Raw genomic sequence first — 12,183 nt, 5'->3', positions numbered from 1 at the left:
AGTCATCAAAAAATACAGTAATGTTTCAGGATATAAAATCAATGTCCACAAGTCAGTAGCCTTTGTGTACACCAATAACAGTCAAGAAGAGAAGCTAATTAAGGACACAACTCCCTTCACCATAGTTTCAAAGAAAATGAAATACCTAGGAATATACCTAATGAAGGAGGTGAAGGACCTCTATAAAGAAAATTATGAAATCCTCAGAAAGGAAATAGCAGAGGATATTAACAAATGGAAGAACATACCATGCTCATGGACGGGAAGAATCAACATTGTTAAAATGTCTATACTTCCCAAAGCAATCTACCTATTCAATGCCATTCCTATCAAAATACCAACATCGTACTTTCGAGATTTGGAAAAAATGATTCTGCGTTTTGTATGGAACCAGAAAAAACCCCGTATAGCTAAGGCAGTTCTTAGTAATAAAAATAAAGCTGGGGGCATCAGCATACCAGATTTTAGTCTGTACTACAAAGCCATAGTGCTCAAGACAGCATGGTACTGGCACAAAAACAGACATAGACACTTGGAATCGAATTGAAAACCAAGAAATGAAACTAACATCTTACAACCACCTAATCTTCCATAAACCAAACAAGAACATACCTTGGGGGAAAGACTCCCTATTCAATAAATGGTGTTGGGAGAACTGGATGTCTACATGTAAAAGACTGAAACTGGACCCACACCTTTCCCCACTCACAAAAATTGATTCAAGATGGATAAAGGACTTAAATTTAAGGCATGAAACAATAAAAATCCTCAAAGAAAGCATAGGAAAAACACTGGAAGATATTGGCCTAGGGAAAGACTTCATGAAGAAGACTGCCATGGCAATTGCAACAACAACAAAAATAAACAAATGGGACTTCATTAAACTGAAAAGCTTCTGTACAGCTAAGGAGACCATAACCAAAGCAAAGAGACAACCTACACAATGGGAAAGGATATTTGCATATTTTCAATCAGACAAAAGCTTGATAACTAGGATCTATAGAGAACTCAAATTAATCCACATGAAAAAAGCCAACAACCCCATATATCAATGGGCAAGAGACATGAATAGAACTTCCTCTAAAGATGACAGAGGAATGGCTAACAAACACATGAAAAAATGTTAATCATCTCTATATATTAGAGAAATGCAAATCAAAACAACCCTGAGATATCATCTAACCCCAGTGAGAATAGCCCACATCACAAAATCTCAAAACTGCAGATGCTGGCATGGATGTGGAGAGAAGGGAACACTTTTACACTGCTGGTGGGACTGCAAACTACTACAACCTTTCTGGAAGGAAGTATGGAGAAACCTCAAAGCACTCCAGCTAGACCTCCCATTTGATCCTGCAATCCCATTACTGGGCATCTACCCAGAAGGAAAGAAATCCTTTTATCATAAGGACACTTGTACTAGACTGTTTATTGCAGCTAAATTTACAATCGCCAAAATGTAGAAACAGCCTAAATGCCCACCAACCCAGGAATGGATTAACAAGCTGTGGTATATGTATACCATGGAATACTATTCAGCCATTAAAAAAAATGGAGACTTTACATCCTTCGTATTAACCTGGATGGAAGTGGAAGACATTATTCTTAGTAAAGCATCACAAGAATGGAGAAGCATGAATCCTATGTACTCAATTTTTATATGAGAACAATTAATGACAATTAAGGTTATGGGGGGGAAGCAGAAAGAGGGATGGAGGGAGGGGGGTGGGGCCTTGATGTGTGTCACACTTTATGGGGGCAAGACATGATTGCAAGAGGGACTTTACCTAATAATTGCAATCAGTGTAACCTGGCTTATTGTACCCTCAATGAATCCCCAACAATAAAAAATAATAATAATTCTGTAATTAATTATAATATTAAAAAATGAAAAAAAAATTTTTGATTTGCAGAGGCTGATTGCCAAGGAAAGCACATTTGTTCAGAATTCAGGAGGTCTGAGTGCTATGGCCTGTAGCTGTTTCAACTGGTGTCCCACGGAAGAACTTAGGTGTGCTGTAAAAATTTTCAAAGATGATTAATTATTTTGGAAAGAAGCTCAAATCACAGTAAGTGTATTCTTTTTAATTAACACAATTTAAGTGTGCCATGGAAGTTTAACTATAGGTTCAAGTGTGCTGTGAGATAAAAAAAGATTGAAAAACATCAGCCTAGAGGCTAAGAAACCAGCAAATTTGGGTCCCAATCCAAATCCTGTCTCAGAACCAGACTACGTGAATGATATTCACATGGAGTAACTGGTTTTCACAAGAACTAGTATTTTTGCCTAATGTATGAGCTTGTGTTTACCTCCATCACTTCTAACTACTGCCTAGCATTCCATGGTATGAATCTATCTTCTCTGACCTCTCCATGGAGTTAATGTCCAAAATATTTAACCTTTGAACAACCGAAACATGATCCAATCAGGAAGCTGCCTTGGTTCTGAAGCTGGATCCCGGAGGTCCCTGACATGCCAGGATTCACACACATGTGTTTGTCAAAGGTTCTATCTCCCAAAGCTTCCCAAAGCACAAATCCTCAATGTGCCAGCCCTGCTCTGAATTCTGCATAGGGGGGACAAGTTGACCCTCTTACAAACTCTGCCGACATTCTGTCACCTGGACTCCAAAGTGCAGTGCTTGTGCCCAGAGTCTCTAAAACCTCGTGATGAAACACTAACGGAGCTGTTGGCCTTCACCTCCGGCTGAGCAGGAGGCTGGAAACAGATACTAATAGTTCTGCCAACCAAAACTGTCCTTATATCAGTCATATCAATTTATCAGCCAAAACAATTCCCTCATTTGTGAAGCTCTCTGTAATGTCGGGGATTTTCACTACTTTTTTCTTAACCTCAAATTCCCCACCTGTGACGAGATTATCTAGGACTCGGCTATCTGTGGTCTCCTAATGGACACCTGGTAAAGAAAGCGCTCCATGGGCAAATATGATGGAGACATCCAAATTAAGTAAAGGAAATATTCTTTTTTAGAGGAAGACTTTCTCCATATGCATATGATGTGGATTTTAAGAACATAACTGAGGCAGCACTAGTGTGGTGAAATGGGCACTACCTTGGAGGAAAGGTAGTTTGTCCCCTCACATGTTTCATGTGGCAGCTCGGGGTTGGCCCTTAATCATTCTGGAGCCTCAGTTTCTGAATCTGTACAATGGGGGCAATAATACAAGATGAAGTTGTGCATAAAGGCAGGGAGCACAACAAGATGTTTGATTCGTTTCTGCTTGAGCCTAGGAGTCAGTATCTCTAAACCTTTCTCGCCCTGATCCTTCAGCCTCCCTCACAGCCCTCATGGGAAATATTCCATAGGAACAGCTGAGATACCACAGCTGTTGTGGCCAGCGAGGCTTGAAACAAAACCATTGCTGATTTGCTCACACTTCTATAAACCTCAGATGGGTTGCTGCTGGAAGCCTGGTGGTCACTGGGTGGCTGGACTTCCCACCTCCTCCTCTGACAGGCTGTCACTGGCAGAGAAATGTGCTGCGCTGGCACAGACTGTGTTGCCAATCGCAGCTTATGGAGCTGTGTTCAAAGTCCAGAGCTATTATTTACGCTCAGTGAGGAGAGAGCAGAGAGGCAGGAGCTGTGGATGAGATACAGGCTGCATATGCCTGTCACAGAGAGCAACAGGGTTTGGGACAGCTCAGGAGGGGAGAAGGGATTTCTGAGCCTCTCTTAATGCCTCAAAGAACTGCCCAAGCTGTGCTCTCCACCCCGCAGAAGGCTCCTATGATGAATGAAGGCAGCCTGCCCTGAGCTCCTCACCTCTAACTATTCCATATTAGGGTTGCCTGGGATGGTTTATATGCTAGAAATCCAGTGTTCCAGGAAGGCTCTCAGTATCTGGCACAGCAAGGCTGTGGGTCACCCTACCCACCCTGTCTGGATTACACATTTTTGTCATTAATTAAATTTGGTTTAAAAATTCAGCCACATTAGCAACAAACTCTTCCTGGGTACCTAACCTTTGAGGACACAGTGCCCTAATCTTAATCTTTTTTCTCTCTCTTTACTTTCCCATAGCATGTTAAAAAGAGTTTCCCCATAGCTAGCAGCCAGGCCATCTTGTTTTCTATGCACCATTGTTCAAGGAAAGGAAGTAGAGCTTCTTGGGGAAAAAAAGGTTGATTCCAGGAGAGAAGGAAGAGAAGTAATCATATGAACCTGAAACATTTTATGATGCCAGAAAGTAAGGAGGCCTTCAGAAAAATGTAGGATGAGTGGATATTGATAAAGCTCAGAAGACACCTGGATGGGGCCCTTTATGAGCAAATCTGAAACAATTTGAGCAATAACATACAATAATAATAATATTAATAGCAATAATAACAAAGCACTTTAACCCATAGAATAAATATTTGTGAATCTATACTGACTCAACCAGACATAAACAGATTTTTTTAAATATATTTTTACAATAAAATTTGAATTAATGAATAATTCAACTTGAGTTCATGCTCTTCTGGGGCAGCCTCTGGCCAAAGGCTGGGGTGTTTTGAATGGGCCGTGGCTGCCCAGCGGGCCGGCTCTATGGGCAGTGTGTGCTTTGGAGCTCCTGGATGTGTTTGTCAAGGCTGTGCCCCTGATGCTCTGCGGCTGAGTCCTCCCTTCTTTCCTGTCTCCTTCCTGTCACAGGTGGTCTGGGACTTCCTCCATCCAGCCCTACTTCCTCCCGCTTTGTGTCTTCTGGGCATGACCCACCAATATATTATACTATATCCCTTCCACGCCTAAGTCTGTCTCAGCAGGTTTCCCAGAAAACCCAAAGAACAGATGCTTAGGAAGGTAAGGGAATAATGACATTAACGATGTCTTTTTTTTTTTTCTAAATAAAAATCCCCTTCTCTTTGCCCTGCAGTCTCATCCTAGGACTCTCTTCCAAATTATTTCAACTCCTTGGGCTTCAGTGTCCTTATCTATACAAAAAAACAAATAATAGTCACTTCATTCTACTGCTATTAAGATTAATCATATTAGTGAATGTCAAAGCACTTTGGAAATGCTTGAAGAAAATTAAAAAGTGGGTCCAGGATGGCGTGCCTCTTTCATAAGATGATCTCATATGAATTAAAGGAGACAAAGTACCTGGCACGTTACGAATGCAATGTGGTCACAGACAAGGATGCAAAGCTCTGTGAGTAAATGTGTCAGGGACATACCGTGTTAGTGGTACAAGTATACATTGATACACTTTGGAAAACAGTTTGGCATTATCACAAATGGAATAATTTGATTAGTGATTCAATTATTTAATAATTACATGAATATTCAGACTTCTCAATTTCTCTGTCATCAGTTTTGGTAAGCTATATTTTTCTAGAAATGTATCCATTTCACCTAATTGCCAAACAAGTGGTAAGTTGTTCAGAGGTATTACTTTAACTCTCTGATTGTAGTTGTAATTACAGGCAGTCCTCAAGTTACAAACATCCGAATTATGTACAACTCACACTTAAGAACGGGGGCTATTACAGCAAGTCCCTGAGTTACAAATATCCGACTAATGTATGACTCACACTTACGCACAGAGGCTATTACAGATAATAGGCATGGGTACGCATATCCAGGTTCTCACGGCCACCCTGCACCAGGTGCTAGAGCAGCCCCCAGTCCTCATCCCACCACACACGATCTCAGCTGAACCCAACAGCCTTGTTCAAATTCTGGGCATAGTCAGTCCTTCTTTCCTTGTTTCCTTCCTTCCCTCCTCTTCCTTCTTTCTCTCTCTCTCTTTCTTCCCTCTTTCCTTCTCTTGTGTATTCTTTAAAGTTGCTGGAGTTTAATAATTGCTTTATTCATATTCTTGAGTTGCTCATACAGAAAATATCGAGTAGCATATTATTTTTTCACTTTGGGAGAAAAATATTGCTCTTTTCTGGGAACAACTATAGAAGAATATATTTAAATGGACTAAAGAGAAGTCCTCCATTGGAGTAAGTGTGTGATTGTGAGAATAATTTTAAAAAGTAATGAACATAAAGATAAAAAGTCCTGCTGTGTGCAAGAGCTCCTCCTGCCGCTGGCTGGGTTCAGACCCCTCCTCGGCCTAAGTGATGGATTTCCCCAGGGTCTGTGTCAGAACAGGAGCGGGACAGCTCAGCTTTCCCTCCAGAGCCGCATTGAGTAAATAACTCACAATTCACCCCACATATTATCTGTAATAAATACACAGGACAGGAACGGAGGTCTCATGCACCCAGTCTCCAGGTAGGCTCATCTGGGATCCATGCTTTTCAAATTGAATTCTTAGAATATTCTTAGTATTACTAAAGAAAAAAACACAAAGGGTTTTTTATCTTCTTTTTTTTTTCTGGTGGCCATCGTTTCTTTCTTTGTAATTCTCCTCTTCAAACTTACTATTTATTTGGTTTTTATTGGTTTTTCCATCAAACACATTACTACCAGCATTCATTCAAAACTATAGTTTCTGCCCAATCAGCAGAGCCCCACCCTGAAGGCAGTGGCTACAAAGGCCACAGCAGGTGGCTCTTCCTGTCTGAGTCATGTCACAAAAGGAGATAAAAGCAGAGTACCCACTGCAGAATTGGGGGTGAGAGACTGGATGGATAAATAAATCAGAAAACACCCCTTTCAAACGTGTGGGTTATTTGCCTATAACGTGGTTGAATTCATGGTGCTCTGTGCCAACAGCAGACAGTATCAGCTGACGCTCAGTGATCCCTTACCATGTTACCATTCCTCTTTGGTGGGTACCCTTGGGATAACCACTTCGCAGAAAGGAAAACTGAAACATGGAAACATTAAGGACTTTGTCCAAAATATCACGACGATGTGGCAGAGACAGTATCAGAATCACATATTCCGAGTCCAGAGCCCAAACATGTAACTACGATGCAAGGTGGGGAATTAAGTCGCAGGCTGTTACCTTAAGCCTTGCTCTTTTGTGTGTGCACGACGTCCTCCTTAATTAAACCTGCGGTGGGCCTCCCTCATCTTTCAAGGGAAAGAAATCATCTTTCTCCACCCCGCAGAGGGAAAAAGGTAATGCCCTGTGTCCAATTTTCTTTTCATTGCTATTTTTATTATGGAAACACAAATGTTCAGTGATTCTAAAATGAAAACAGGGAAAGTTAATTTTGTCATCCTTATCTAATAAAATTCTTAATGGGTTTCTCTCCCATTATCATAAATACTTTTATTGTTTCTAATTTTTTTCTCAGTTGCACAGTAGCATATCTCCCTTTTGAAAAAAATAAGAATTTAAGAAGAGACATGTTCTTTTCCTGTTGAGATGGTTTAAGTATCATTGTTTTCTATTTGAGATTTAGTTTGATTTTTCTCTATTTAAATCAAAAATGAATATTCTCAAGGTAAACTTGACATTTCCTGTGCCAGTAGTAAAAATTTGGTGAACTATCTACTGTCCATGAGTTGTGTGACCTTGAACAAGTCTCTGGACTTACTGAGCTCTGGTTCCCCATCTCTCGGATTATGCCTTGGACAGCCTGATCTCCCCCTCACTCAGTAAGAATAATGTAGTTAATTTAATTGAAGTGATAGTGGTGATCTTTGTTTTCAGATCTCAAAGAGTAGCAAGTTCATACTCTGTATGTGGTCCTGGGATAGTAGGAGTGAGGGCAGAGAGTTATTTACACAAAAGTACATCTCTGTTTATTTATTTATTCATTCATTCATTCATTCAGGTTAATAAGAAGGTACAGATGATTAGGTTACATTGTCTGTTTCTTTTTTTTTTTTTTTTTTTTCTTTTTTTTATTTATTTATTTTTTTTTATTGTTGGGGATTCATTGAGGGTACAATAAGCCAGGTTACACTGATTGCAATTGTTAGGTAAAGTCCCTCTTGCAATCATGTCTTGCCCCCATAAAGTGTGACACACACCAAGGCCCCACCCACCTCCCTCCTTCCCTCTTTCTGTTCCCCCCCCATAACCATAATTGTCATTAATTGTCCTCATATCAAAATTGAGTACATAGGATTCATGCTTCTCCATTCTTGTGATGCTTTACTAAGAATAATATCTTCCACGTCCATCCAGGTTAATACGAAGGATGTAAAGTCTCCATTTTTTTTAATGGCTGAATAGTATTCCATGGTATACATATACCACAGCTTGTTAATCCATTCCTGGGTTGGTGGGCATTTAGGCTGTTTCCACATTTTGGCGACTGTAAATTGAGCTGCAATAAACAGTCTAGTACAAGTGTCCTTATGATAAAAGGATTTCTTTCCTTCTGGGTAGATGCCCAGTAATGGGATTGCAGGATCAAATGGGAGGTCTAGCTTGAGTGCTTTGAGGATTCTCCATACTTCCTTCCAGAAAGGTTGTACTAGTTTGCAGTCCCACCAGCAGTGTAAAAGTGTTCCCTTCTCTCCACATCCACGCCAGCATCTGCAGTTTTGAGATTTTGTGATGTGGGCCATTCTCACTGGGGTTAGATGAAATCTCAGGGTTGTTTTGATTTGCATTTCTCTAATATATAGAGATGATGAACATTTTTTCATGTGTTTGTTAGCCATTCGTCTGTCGTCTTTAGAGAAAGTTCTATTCATGTCTCTTGCCCATTGATATAAGGGATTGTTGGCTTTTTTCATGTGGATTAATTTGAGTTCTCTATAGATCCTAGTTATCAAGCTTTTGTCTGATTGAAAATATGCAAATATCCTTTCCCATTGTGTAGGTTGTCTCTTTGCTTTGGTTATTGTCTCCTTAGCTGTACAGAAGCTTTTCAGTTTAATGAAGTCCCATTTGTTTATTTTTGTTGTTGTTGCAATTGCCATGGCAGTCTTCTTCATGAAGTCTTTCCCTAGGCCAATATCTTCCAGTGTTTTTCCTATGCTTTCTTGGAGGATTTTTATTGTTTCATGCCTTAAGTTTAAGTCCTTTATCCATCTTGAATCAATTTTTGTGAGTGGGGAAAGGTGTGGGTCCAGTTTCAGTCTTTTACATGTAGACATCCAGTTCTCCCAACACCATTTATTGAATAGGGAGTCTTTCCCCCAAGGTATGTTCTTGTTAGGTTTATCAAAGATTAGGTGGTTGTAAGATGTTAGTTTCATTTCTTGGTTTTCCATTCGATTCCAAGTGTCTATGTCTCTGTTTTTGTGCCAGTACCATGCTGTCTTGAGCACTATGGCTTTGTAGTATAGACTAAAATCTGGTATGCTGATGCCCCCAGCTTTATTTTCATTACAGAGAACTGCCTTAGCTATACGGGGTTTTTTTCCGGTTCCATACAAAACGCAGAATCATTTTTTCCAAATCTTGAAAGTATGATGTTGGTATTTTGATAGGAATGGCATTGAATAGGTAGATTGCTTTGGGAAGTATGGACATTTTAACAATGTTGATTCTTCCCATCCATGAGCATGGTATGTTCTTCCATTTGTTAATATCCTCTGCTATTTCCTTTCTGAGGATTTCATAGTTTTCTTTGTACAGGTCCTTCACCTCCTTCGTTAGGTATATTCCTAGGTATTTCATTTTCTTTGAGACTATGGTGAAGGGAGTTGTGTCCTTAATTAGCTTCTCATCTTGACTGTTATTGGTGTACACAAAGGCTACTGACTTGTGGACATTGATTTTATATCCTGAAACATTACTGTATTTTTTGATAACTTCTACGAGTCTTGTGGTTGAGTCTTTGGGGTTCTCTAAGTATAAGATCATGTCATCAGCAAAGAGGGAGAGTTTGACCTCCTCTGCTCCCATTTGGATTCCCTTTATTTCCTTGTCTTGCCTAATTGTATTGGCTAGAACTTCCAGCACTATGTTGAATAGTAAAGGTGACAGAGGACAACCTTGTCTGGTTCCAGTTCTAAGAGGAAAAGCTTTCAGTTTTACTCCATTCAGTAAAATATTGGCTGTGGGTTTGTCATAGATAGCTTCAATCAGTTTTAGAAATGTGCCACCTATGCCTATGCTCTTCAGTGTTCTAATTAGAAAAGGATGCTGGATTTTATCAAATGCTTTTTCTGCATCTATTGAGAGGATCATGTGATCTTTATTTTTGCCTCTGTTAATATGGTGGATAACGTTTATGGACTTGCGTATGTTAAACCAGCCTTGCATCCCTGGGATGAAGCCTACTTGATCATGATGAATGACTTTTTTGATGATAAGCTGTAATCTATTGGCTAGGATTTTGTTGAGAATTTTTGCGTCTATGTTTATGAGTGAGATTGGTCTGAAATTCTCCTTTTTGTTTGTGTCTTTTCCTGGTTTTGGTATCAGGGTGATGTTTGCTTCATAGAATGTGTTGGGGAAGATTCCTTCTTCCTCAATTTTTTGGAATCATTTCTGCAGTACAGGAATAAGCTCTTCCTTGAAGGTTTGATAGAATTCTGGAGTGAAGCCATCTGGACCAGGGCATTTTTTGGTTGGAAGCTTTTTTATTGTTTCTTTGATCTCAGTGCTTGAAATTGGTCTGTTCAGGAGCTCTATTTCTTCCTGGCTGAGTCTAGCGAGAGGGTGTGATTCCAAATATTGATCCATTTCCTTCACATTGTCAAATTTCTGGGCATAGAGTTTCTGGTAGTATTCAGAGATGATCTCTTGTATCTCTGTGGGATCAGTTGTTATTTCCCCTTTATCATTTCTGATTGAGGTTACTAGAGATTTTACTTTTCTATTCCTGGTTAGTCTGGCCAATGGTTTATCTATTTTATTTATTTTTTCAAAAAACCAACTCCTTGTTTCATTAATTTTCTGAATGATTCTTTTGTTTTCAATTTCATTGATCTCTGATTTGATTTTGGATATTTCTTTTCTTCTACTGAGTTTAGGCTTAGATTGTTCTTCTTTTTCCAATTCCATAAGATCTCTTGTGAGATTGTTGATGTGCTCTCTTTCAGTTTTTCGAATGTAGGCATCTAAAGCGATGAATTTTCCTCTCAAAACTGCTTTTGCAGTATCCCACAGGTTTTGGTAGCTTGTGTCTTCATTGTTGTTATGCTCAAGGAAGTTAATGATTTCCTGTTTTATTTCTTCCTTCACCCATCTGTTATTCAACAGAAGATTGTTTAGTTTCCATGCCTTTGGGTGGGGTTGAGCATTTTTGTTAGAGTTGAGTTCCACCTTTAGTGCCTTATGGTCTGAGAAGATACAAGGTAAAATTTCAATTCTTTTGATTCTGTTGATATTTGTTTTGTGTCCCAGGATATGATCAATTTTGGAGAATGTTCCATGGGGTGATGAGAAGAATGTATATTCTTTATCTTTGGGGTGGAGTGTTCTATATGCGTCTATCAAGCACAGTTGTTCTAGAGTCTCATTTAAGTCTCTTATATCCTTGTTTAATTTCTGTTTAGAGGATCTGTCCAGCTCTGTAAGAGGAGTGTTAAAGTCCCCTGTTATGATGGTATTATCAGATATCATATTGCTCAGACTGAGTAAGGTCTGCTTCAAGAATCTGGGAGCATTTAAATTGGGTGCATAAATATTTAGAATTGAAATGTCTTCTTGTTGTATTTTTCCCTTGACCAATATAAAGTGACCATCTTTGTCTTTTTTGACTTTAGTTGCTTTAAATCCACATGTGTCTGAAAATAAGATTGCAACTCCTCTTTTCTTCTGAATTCCATTTGCCTGAAAAATTGTCTTCCAACCCTTGACTCGGAGCTTTAATTTGTCTTTTGAAGCCAGGTGTGTTTCTTGCAGACAGCAAATGGATGGCTTGTGTTTTTTAATCCAGTCAACCAATCTATGTCTCTTCAGTGGGGAATTCAAGCCATTAACATTTATTGAGATAATTGACAAGTGTGGTAGTATTCTATTCATCTTATTTTGTGAGAGTCCATTGCTTAGTTTTATCTTTTGCATCAGTGTGGAGGTTAGGTTCTGTCCTTTAATTTCTGAGTTCTTACTTTGCTGCTGATCCATTGTGGTGGTCAGTGTGCAGAACAGGTTGAAGTATTTCCTGTAGAGCTGGTCTTGTTGTGGCGAATTTCCTCAATGTTTGTATATCCGTAAATGATTTGATTTCTCCGTCAATTTTGAAGCTTAGCTTAGCAGGGTACAGAATTCTGGGCTGGAAATTGTTCTGTTTAAGTAGATTAAAGGTAGATGACCATTGTCTTCTTGCTTGGAAAGTTTCATTAGAGAAGTCTGCGGTCAATCTGATGGATTTGCCCCTGTAGGTCAACTGGCGCTTACTCCTGGCAGCTTGCAGAATCTTTTC

The sequence above is a fragment of the Nycticebus coucang genome, chromosome 12, assembly GCF_027406575.1.
Source record: "Nycticebus coucang isolate mNycCou1 chromosome 12, mNycCou1.pri, whole genome shotgun sequence".
NCBI classification, from domain to species: Eukaryota; Metazoa; Chordata; class Mammalia; order Primates; family Lorisidae; genus Nycticebus; species Nycticebus coucang.
Note: the sequence above shows the minus strand (reverse complement) of the source record.